Here is a 10,341-nt window from a genome sequence, read left to right as displayed (position 1 = left end):
TGAATAAGACATTATGGAAGATAAAGCAGACGACGGGGATAGGGGGGCGCCCATTTATGAAATACTCCAAAAGAAATATTTTCAATATCACAATTTATGAAGATACAACAAGTAAGTATAATTTTAACCTCAACAGGAACAGTGTTTTGTTATACTTCACTCTCGGCAGTGGACACACGTTAACAAAGTCTACACAACAAGCCGAATTTACGGATTATTTAAAAAAGAAAAAAAGACCAAAAGATGAGTAACGATTTAAAGCTTTTCTCCAGAGGCTTTTCCCCAGCACCAGACTTGGGCTGAGCTGCTCACAGACACATTTGCTTCCTGCCTCATCTCCCCCTTTTCTCCTACCCCACACAGTCGCACCCCGTCGCGCGTTTCGGGATGGGGAACGTAATACACGCCCATCTGGATGCTTGGGGCTGAATGTGAGGGGCGTGGGGACCCCCGGAGTCAAGGCCACTTTCCATTCTTCCCCCAAGGCCCCCGGCCATCCTCTTATCCCAGGACTCCGTTGTCCGGACGGTACAACTGTCCGCTCCCTGGTTCAGAGCTTCCCCCACCCCAAGTCCCCGGCCGGGTCAGCGCCGGGACGAGGCCGGTCAATGCCCGGGAATGACCCGGCCTGGGCGCGAGCTCGGGGCAGGGAAGGAGCGAGCGCGCGCCTCGCGAGGCCCCGCCCCATCGCCAGATGCGGCGCTGTTGGTGCGCGGTGATTGGCGGGTGCGGCCGCGGGATGAATGGGGTGACCGCGGCGGGGGAGGGGGCGGGGACGCAGAGAGCGCCGGGCGGGGGAGAGCGGTGGAGGGGCACCGGGCGGCGGCGGCACCGCCCTGTGCGGCGGGCGGCCAACGGTCCCCACGCCCAGCTAGTGGAGGAGGGGGGCCCCGTGGGTGGGCTCTGGTTCCCCGGGAGAGGCGCGCGTGTGGGGGCCCGGAAGTGATAGGGGCCCCAGAGGGCTGCAATCCAGACCAGGGACGTGGGGGGTGGGGAAGGGGGAAGCTGCGCTTGTCCCTCAGGCCACAGGCAAAGGGCGTCCCCGCTTCCTGAGAATCCCTCTTGGGTACTCCGAACGTTTTGTGCAAAGAGGGCCTTGCTCTCCGGAGTAAGAGCGATGGTTGGAATCCTTGCCTGGACATCCCTGTCTGGACGCGCAGCTTTTTTCCATTCTTACACCAGTACCATTTTGTGACTTTGTATTTCACGTTCGGTCATTCAACAAATATCTATTGTGTACCTACTTAATGCCTGGCACACTTCGGTGCCAAGGCAGATTTGTTTCTAACATCCTGAAGTTTAAAGGCTAATTAGGCAGGTAGGAATACAAATAAGCAACCAAAACAATTACAGATTATGCAAAGTGCTGTGAACTCAGTATGAACTAGCGACTGAGGAAGGGAAAATGCAAAGACGAGAGACTGATTTTACCCAGAATAATAGGAAAGACCTACCTGAAAAGGTGACTTCTAAGTTGAAACCTAAAAAAGGGGGAGGTGAGCAGTTTTAAGGAAAGAGTATAGATTTTGCAAAAGCCCTGCTGCTTCAATCTCCTTTTCTCATCCTCTGTAACATCTGAATTTTTATAGCACTTTTTATGCACTTCTTAACGTATGTCACTTTTTACCAAGTATTGTAGTTTTATTATCTCAGTTCCTGGCACATACCAGGTCCCCAAAGAATATTCAGTAAGTATATACTTAGCATCCACTGATTTCCAGATATGCTACTAGGTGCCCAGGATAATTTTAAAAGGGAATTGAGCATTCGTGTTTCCTGAATATGAATTTTGTATTTTTATGCTTGTCCTGTACATCCACTGTGACACCACTTACCCCTGGTCTTTGGGAATTTTTCTTGACCACAAGGAAATTTTCCAGCCTTTCATGCTTTCAGAGCTTAATTGATCCATTAAACTAATTGGGCCTACCTATTAGCAAATGAAAGTACGGCGTGTTATTCTTCTTACATGTTTGTGTCTGTTCTTCTGTTTGTGTTTTATTAGTAACTAACCTGCAATGCCTTAATTCAAAGCAATAAATGAAATGAAGATTTGAAGGACTTGACTAGCCCCTGAGTTGAAAAATGTTTATTGATGTTGGGCTGAGAATGTAGGTTCCTTCTCAGTAAGCCCTCATTCCATGGAGCACTACCTTGCTTTGTTTACAAAGTGGCCTGCCTTGGTCTCCACCTCCTCCTTTCGAAATTTCACAACCTACCCCATATGTGTAAATGTTTTCCTGTGATATAAGAAAAGCATATTGTGAAAGGCAACTTCTTATAACTAAAATATTGACATAGTTATCAAAATACTAGGCATACGTTGATTGTTCCGGCAAGTAAATAAACTTTATTTCGATTATTCTCTGATTCTGTTTGAAAAAGTAAAACTATTGATTTATCTGTATCAGTTGTCTATTGCTTTGTAACTACCCCAAAACAGTGGCTTCAAATGACATTTTTTCTCTCAAAGTTTCTATAGGTGATAATTAGGGCATTGCTTGCTTAGCTGGGTTTTACGTTTCAGGGTATCTCACAGTCTACAATTAAGATATTGATTGAACCCGGAGTCATCTCAAGGCTTTGCTAAGGAAGGAGGCGCTTCCAAGTTCACGCATGTGGTCACTGGCAAGATTCAGGTCCTTGTGGACTGTCATACTGAGGACCTCAGCTCCTAGCTGTCTAATGGTAGAAGGCCATACTTAGTTTTTTGTTTTGTGAGCATCTCCAACATGGCACTTTTGCTTCATCAAAGTATGCAATCCCAAAAGTTGGACAGAGAGTGTCAGTAAGATAGCAGTCAGATCTTTCCTAACCTAATCTTAGAAGGTCATCCCATTATTTTTGCCTTGTTCTTTCTGTTAGGAACAAGTTATTTGGTCCAGCCCTTGGGCGTGAAGATCAGATGCCAGAGATCACTGGGAGCACTTGCAGAAGTTGCCAATCACAGAACACCTGGGTGGCTCAGTTGGTTAAGCCTTTGCCTTCAGCTCAGGTCATGATCCCAGGGTCCTGAGGTCGAGTCCTGCATCCAGCTCCTTCTCCGCTGGGAGCCTGCTTCTCTTTCTGCCTACAGCTCCCTCTGCTTGTGATCTCTCTCTCTGACAAATAAAATAAAATAAAATAAAAGTTCTAATCATATTATCAGAGCACATTAAGAGGATGAAATGAATTTGGGGCTCTAAAAGTCTTTCTTGCATACCGTGAAACAGCTTCCTATGTCTTATTTGCTGTCTTTATCATGAAGAAAGTAAATGGTCCTTTGAGAGTCTAGTTCAGTAAACTTTTACGCACACTAAATATCTGGCATAGCATAAACCTAGAAGAACAAAGATGATACATGACACATTTCCTGGCCTTGAGAAGATGTAAGCAAATAATTTTAATATTAATATTATAAGTGATAAAAGAAAAAAAGGCCTGCACAGAGTGCTCAGATTATGAGGAGAATAGGAAAGAAACATTCTGTTCTAGGTCACATTCAAGGAAGCAAAAGGGTGGGAGAGGTGGAGACAAAAAAAATCAAGAAAAGATTACATATAGTTTAAGACTATGTAGAAGTTAATCTTATTGATCAGCAAAATGCGAAAGTAATGAAATACTTTTGTACCTTTTATTTCTAGACCTTAAATAGCCTAAAATTGCCTCAATTTTATGCATAGAGGGTATCTGACAGCTTTTTACGTTTTATACCTGAGTTCATTTTATTGAGATACATCTGACAGAGTGCAGCGTGTCGTTTAATCATTCAGATTAGAAGACAATACTGTAATGCTCTTTAGCTGAAAGAGAATGGACTTGGTGAAAGTAATCGTAGGGAATACACTTAAACTTGAAAAAAAAATGTGCTTCACAGTCAGATGCCAAGCAATAGTTTGCAAAAATAATTGAACTGCAACGCACACTTGTAGATTTTCGGCTGAGTCTCATGTTGCGTTCACTCCTGGCAAACCGTGAACTTGAGATTATGAAAAGAAATTGTACTACTAGTTTTTGACATGTAAGGGCATGTCTGATACTGTGTGCACAAAAGCAAGGCCTTTTATAATACATATAACCAAAATATCACATGATCTTTAGCATGACGAAATCATATATGACTAATGATTGGAGAACCTGTTTTGTGTATGACAGAATAAGGACAAAGCATATTCCATACTATGTCACTGGTACCAAAATCATAAGGAGCAATTGCAGAACACACTGCTTAACCAGAATGTATTCCTCAACAATACACACCACATGGCTACTCTTGCCATGTTGCACATGAGTTTGGGCTAGAAGTTTGGTTATTGTCTGCTTTTGTCTACTCCCTGGGAATCTTTAGCTCTTTAATATGTTACAAAATTTTTAAAAATCAAGTTATGAAAGTTATGAAATAACCAGCAAAGTAAAAGACACATTGAGAATCTGTCCTGATTTAAAATGTGATCTTGAACATAGCTAAGCATTTGAAGAAGTTGAGAACTGAGATCTGAATTCAATCCTAATATTGAAAGTAAATCTATAGTATGTCAGTGTTAAGAGCTAAGCGGAAAAATTAAGCAGTGTAAAAAGGTTCCAGAATATGGGAGGCAGGGAGGGAGAAGTTGCAAATTTAGAGAGTTTAAGGACAACTCTATAGAAGATGACATTTAGAGAGATCAAAATGGAGCAAAAGTGTAAGTCTTGAAGATTTCTGGGCGAGATTATACTAGGCGTGGTGGAAGAGTAAGGATAAAGGCCCTGAGGCAAGTCTAAGGAGGTGACTGTGTGTAGAAGACAAAGTAACTTTAGAGGGTCAGAGAAATGGCACAGGTGCTAAGTCATGAAGCACCTTATAAGCCATTGTAAGAGTTTTGATTTTTGCTCTTAACTGAGATGAGAGGTTGATCAATGGTTTAAGTACACAAGTGACACCATCTGGCTTTGGTTTTAAGAAGATCACTCAGGCTGCTGGGTTGAGAATAGACTGTAGGAGGCAAAAGCAGTAGCAGTCCAGGCTATTGGAAAATTCTGGACAACAGTTTACGGTAACTTAAACCAGTGGTTCTGGTAAAGTTGGGGAAAAGGAATAAGATTCTGGATATATTTTGAAGATCAAGTAGACAGAATTTAGCTGATGCATGTATGTAGAATGTCAGAGGAAGACAGAAGCTAAACATAACCGAGGTATTTGGCCTGAGAAACTGAACGAATAGAGTTGTCATTTACAAAGCTGGGGAATACCAAGGATTTGAGGGAAAATCAAGAGTTCATTTTTTATTATTTTCAGTTTGAGATGCCTTTTAGACATTCGAGAGGAGAAGTCATTAATAGGCAGTTATGTATATAAGTCTAGACTTCAGGGGAAAATACATTTGGGAGTGAGTAGAGTATAGATAGAACCCAAAGCCATGAAAGAGGGTGATAATAACAACTAGGAAGTAAATGTATAGAGAGAGGACTGAGGACACAGAGCCCTTTCATTGTTCAGTCGCTCCTGGATAGAGTACTAAAGAGTATATAAAAGGAAGTGGAGGAGAAAAGCTAGAGAATCCAGAAATAGTTCAAACTGTTCATTCATTCAATAGATATTTATGAGCATCTGCTATTTGCCAGAGGTTCTACCAGCCATTGGGAAAACATGGTAGACCAGACGTGGGCAGTGCCTTCAAGTAGTTCACATCCATCAGGATGAACACTCAAGGACGGGAATAGAGATAAAGCCCAGTACAATGAAGAGGAGTAGCAGCAGAGTAACAATGGAAGTGCAGAAATGACTTCTTGTTCTGGGGAGGCAAGGAAACTGCCTTTAATCTATCTCCTAACAAAGACAAGCCGGGCCAATGGGAAACCCTGGCAACAAGATAACAGAAAATACAAATTAAGAGATAAGAAAAAAGTAAGATCATAGAGAAGGGGAGGGCAGAGTAGGAGCCAACAGAGACTTCATAGTGATATCCTTAGCGTAAACTATATGTTGGTCAACTTTCAAATGCCTAGAGGCAAACATAGACTTATGTCTTATCTCAAAAGACAGGTTTCATTATGTTATGTAAATACCCCCTAAGCACATACAGTATTTCATCCTGAAGTGAAACAAGTCTCATTAATCAGAATTGCATTCTGATGAACTTTCAATTGTATTTCTTCTTTTTTTTTTAAGATTTTATTTTTAAGTAATCTCTACACCCAATGTGGGGCTCGAACTCACAACCCTGAGATCAAGAGTCGCATGCTCTACTGACTGAGCCAGCCAGGCACCCCCAAATTGTATTTCTTAATTCAACTACAGATGCTATAACAATGAAACATATTTCCCAGGATGTTAAATACTTTCTTTCTCAAGAGCAATATTGAAATAACTTGCTAATATGCTCGGAAGTGTGTGGCTGGAGGAGATTTCAGACCATTGATGAAAACTAAGAGCAGAAGGAAAAATGCTACCAGAATTTAAAAATAAAGAAAAGCAGGAGGAGGAAGACAAAAAGGAATAAAATAGTTAACTATTTAATGAAAACAATTCAACAATCACTTCTTGGGGACTATCGTATGGATGTTGTAAAGAAAAAGGCAAGAGTTACAGGGTTGTTTTTTTGTTTTTTGTTTTTTTTACTGCACCCTACCTGGGTTTAGTCTTAATAGGTTAGTTATAAGGACTGCGATGGCTCCAGCACAGTGTCTAGAACCTGGTTGACCAAGTATCTGATTCTGACACTCACTAAAATACTTTTCTTGAACCTTGGCATTGAATCCTAGGCATTCTTTTGATTTATTTTGGAAAAAAAACCCACATATAAGTTGGGGAGTCATTTCAATTCTACTGCTTTCCTTAAAGCTTTATCCATGAATGTGATAGTTCTGCAATCTACAATAATTCATACTGTGGTCATGATAGTTTACACTGTAGGGTGTAAGATGAGCTGCAGGCCGGGGGGAGGCGGGAATTCTCCTAAATCATATATGTACTCAGAACCCTAAGTCTCTGGCTGGAGGAAGAAAGAGAACATGACTTTACTACCTTAGGTTTAAGAAGAATCAATAGTCCTGTGACACTATCTGATAGAGGGTTGGAAATCTAGACCAGAAAATGGAAGCACCAGAGGGATGATGGTGATGATGAGGAATAAAAATTCACTCATTCACTCATTCAAAACATATTTACTAAGCACTTAGTATATACCAGGGACTGTACTAAGATCTGTGGCTAAACAGCAAAATTCAACATGTTTCCCCTTCCAATGAAGTTTACAACCTAAAGCAGTGGTCTTTAAAGTGGGGGTACAAGCATCCCATGGATTGAGCCAGATGGTACAGTCAGAAAACAACATGCATAAAATATTAGAACTTTGTAGTTACTTTTGCCTTAACATAGAAAAAATACTTAATGTATGACTTGACAGTTATATAAGTCCATAATTTAAAATAAACACAAATATTTTAGTAGTACACTCTTAAAACATTTTACTGATATGTGAGCACAATAAAAAACAATTGAGTTGTTGTAAAACTTGAGATTTTTGGAATACCAAGTTAAATTTGAAACTTTTAAAACCGGGAAAGAGAACTTAGGGCAACAGAGAGCTGAACCAACTCTGGCCTTGGGTTGTTAGCAGAAGAGTAAAGAATAAATAAAATACCTTTGCCAAAGTCTTCTATGGTTCTAGCACATGTTTTTCACATGCCCTTTATCAGAAATCTTAGTTAATCTGTGTATCTCGGTTTCCATTGTAGTATTTACCACTGCATGGTGGTTGTTTCCTGACTGTATCACTTTACAGGCAGAGGGGTTCCTTGAAGTTTTTTATTCCTAACACATAGCATCATATTTGACAAACTGAAGCCATTCAGTGTTTGTGGAGTTGAATGACAATTGACTATTAAAAGTCTCAATTATTTGTATATGTTTAAATAACCTAATCTGTATACAGTTTGTACACCTGTATTCTTACTGCAATGGCCCAGTGCCTGGAACACAGCTGGTACATGATAAACACTACATTGTAATTATGCAAAAGAATTTGCTTACACTATATGGTTGACTATGCTGGGTCAATGGACAAGGAGTAGTAAGGCGACACAAGGAGAAAGGCTTAATCTATGGGTCTTGATATGGGGAAACTGTGGAATACTAGGATGACAAAGGCCTGAAGTTATTCAACACCAGTGAAAAACAGCGAGGATCTATTCGTACCTTAGCACAAAGCACTCTGCCTTAAGTGCTTACATTTGTCTCGCTGAAAAGGCGTCACTTACTTCACCATCTTTCCTCCTTTTAAAAGCCTCTGGAATAATTTCTTTTCTTTTTAAGATTTTATTTATTTATTTGACAGAGATAGAGACAGCCAGCGAGAAAGGGAACACAAGCAGGAGGAGTGGGAGAGGAACAAGCAGGCTCCCAGCGGAGGAGCCTGATGTTGGGCTCGATCCCAGAACGCTGGGATCACGCCCTGAGCCGAAGGCAGACGCTTAACGACTGAGCCACTCAGGCGCCCCTAAAAGCCTCTGGAATAATATCTAGAGTAGAAATGAAGTTGGTAGTGACCTCTGAGGAAAAATAAGAATCCCTAAGAAAAACCATTCTAAATCTATCATAAGGGAGCTAACCTATAACCTCAATTTTGAGTGCCTTTCGCTTATCTTGTTCAACTGCAGACCTTCGTTCCGGTGGTCTCCGTAGGTATTTAACCCTTTCAGCTAAAACCAAGAACTGGATCCCTTCCAGAATCGTAAAGGAGACGGCTCCAAGAGTGGGCTTCTGTCGTCCAAACGCGGCCACACAACCTTGCCCTGCCGGGCTTTCAGAGATTCAGAGTTCAGGGCATCAGGAACTTCACCGCTGCTATTGCGCAGGCTCTGCGTTCCACGCAGGCTTATTAGGAAGAAAGGGTAAAAAATTGCCCGGAGACACGTGAACTCGGTAGCATCAACCCGGGCCTTGGCTCCCTACTGCATCGGATTCTGGAATTTACAATCACGAAAGTTCTATTGTCTCGCTATTGGCTCCAGGGCCGCATGACATCATAGCGCTTGATTCAGCCTTCGGGCCCCGATTGGCTGGCCGCGCCATTGTGACGTCACGGTCAGCCCACGTTCTGATTGTAGATACCCGGCGCCTTCCTCTTCCCATCGCGGCGGTTCCTCGCTACCGGTGCCTCCCTCTCACATCCTCCTCGGCTCCACTGGCCACGGGCGCTCCTGCAGGCGCCGCGCCGCTTCCCAAAGCTGCCGCTGCCCCTTGGACTACGAGGTAAGCCGTCAGCTCCTGGAAACTTCGCCTGGGGCCGCCGCTCGGCCATGACACCCGCGCGAGCGCGCGGCCGGGACGCTAGGGCTGCGAACCGCCGTTAGGACCGGACCCAGTGCAGAGTTGCGGCTGCCGGCGCGGCCCCGCGCTCCATCCGCGTGGCGGAGAAGCCCGGCGGCTCCGGCGGGCCGCAGCCCGGCTGCCCGGGCACGGACGGCGCGCGCGGGAGGGGGGTGCCGGCGCGAGGCGGCTCGCCGGCCGCTGGGGTGAGGCTGGGCGCCTCGGGAGTTCCCACCGTGCTGCAGTCTCACCTGTTCGGCGAGGGGAAGCAGCCGGCGGGCAGGTCTGCACGCTGACAGGCGCCGCGGGGACACACGCTGTGCCCAGACCGCAGGCGGGAGGGATGGCTCTCAGAGCTTGAGTCCGCCCGCCCTGTCGGGATGAACTCGCGGATGGGAGGTCCAGGGAAGCGCCCTCCGGGAGAGCGAGTGCTCTCGGGGCAGAACGAAGCCTCAGTGAGTTTGGAGAGCCTCTGCCGGGTCGCGGGTCGGGTCGGCACCGAGAGCCAGGCCCGCCCGCCCTCGCCCCGCGCGGAGCTCGCGGAGCGGGCAGTGAAGGGACCCTCCGGCCTTTCCTTTTTCCCCTTCCTCTCCCCGCCTCTGGCTCCCGGAGGGAAGCCCGCTAGCTCAGGGCCACTCGGGTTTTATTAAAACCAGAGAACTGCAGCCCGGCGGTACTCGGGGAGGGATGAGGCCGGCGGGGAAGCGGGGAGGGGGGGCGGGGACTTGAGGGCTACCAGGGCGGCCCTCTGGGGAGTACCCGCGCGGGAGCGGCGGACCGGGAGGGAGGCGCGCGGCGCGGGAGCGGCTCTGGGCCGGCGAAGCCCTAGGGTCGTGGCTGCTGGGACTTGCAAGGAAAAGTGCCCATTTACAGTTTCCACGCTTGTAAGACTCGCTCCTCTCTGCAGCGTCTGCCTGCCCCGCGTCCGGGGGTGGGGGAGGGGGAGTCGTGCCTGGAGCGACAGTTGTTCTTTCAAACTGTCTCTTGCAACCATTCAGTGCTCTTGCACTTTAACGGTGGTGGTTTCCCCTTCTCAAGACTGTAGTTAAGCTCATCTCCCGTTTCTTTATTGC

The 10,341-nt window shown here is 45.2% G+C and overlaps 1 protein-coding gene across 5 annotated transcripts in view; it reads left to right on the top strand.

Annotated features, from left to right (window-relative positions):
* ELOVL5 (ELOVL fatty acid elongase 5) overlaps window positions 1-10,341 on the top strand; it is an 80,027-nt gene continuing 69,686 nt past the window's right edge. The window contains exons 1-2 of one of the 5 annotated variants that reach the window (XM_057304037.1): window positions 1-111; window positions 8,617-9,211. The gene's annotated coding sequence lies outside the window, so the exon portion shown is untranslated. Of the gene's footprint in view, window positions 112-8,616; window positions 9,212-10,019; window positions 10,153-10,341 lie in introns of those variants that run through there. The other 4 variants (XM_057304038.1, XM_048219729.2, XM_048219734.2 and 1 more) reach the window with 4 other exon arrangements.

Source organism: Ursus arctos, unplaced genomic scaffold (genome assembly GCF_023065955.2).
Source record: "Ursus arctos isolate Adak ecotype North America unplaced genomic scaffold, UrsArc2.0 scaffold_29, whole genome shotgun sequence".
Taxonomy (NCBI): domain Eukaryota; kingdom Metazoa; phylum Chordata; class Mammalia; order Carnivora; family Ursidae; genus Ursus; species Ursus arctos.
The sequence above is the reverse complement of the archived record's forward strand: the minus strand, read 5'-3'. Positions and strand labels throughout refer to the sequence as shown.